The following is a 337-nucleotide window of genomic DNA, read 5'->3' on the forward strand; positions in this document are numbered from 1 at the left end:
GCAGTCGGCTGTTAACCGAAAGGATGGTGGTTCAAGTCCACCCAGAGACGTTTGTTGCTTAAATAACCTGGAGGGAGCAAACTCTGGGGTTTATCCTTCTGCAGAAGACCATAGAGCTGCCAACAAACCACCAGCAAAATGACTGATATATCATCAGTCAGCTATCGCTCCCCCAATGCTGCTGTATGTGGACTGTGGCTGCTGCATCAGTGAGTGGTCCAGCTAGCTGCAGACAAGGTTTGGGGAATGGCCAGACCATATGTTTCATAAATTTTTTACTATGTTGAAAATCTTCAGTTAACCTAGCCATTCTCCATTTCCCCACAGTAATCTCGTA

The sequence above is a fragment of the Etheostoma cragini genome, unplaced genomic scaffold, assembly GCF_013103735.1.
Source record: "Etheostoma cragini isolate CJK2018 unplaced genomic scaffold, CSU_Ecrag_1.0 ScbMSFa_2017, whole genome shotgun sequence".
Classification (NCBI taxonomy): domain Eukaryota; kingdom Metazoa; phylum Chordata; class Actinopteri; order Perciformes; family Percidae; genus Etheostoma; species Etheostoma cragini.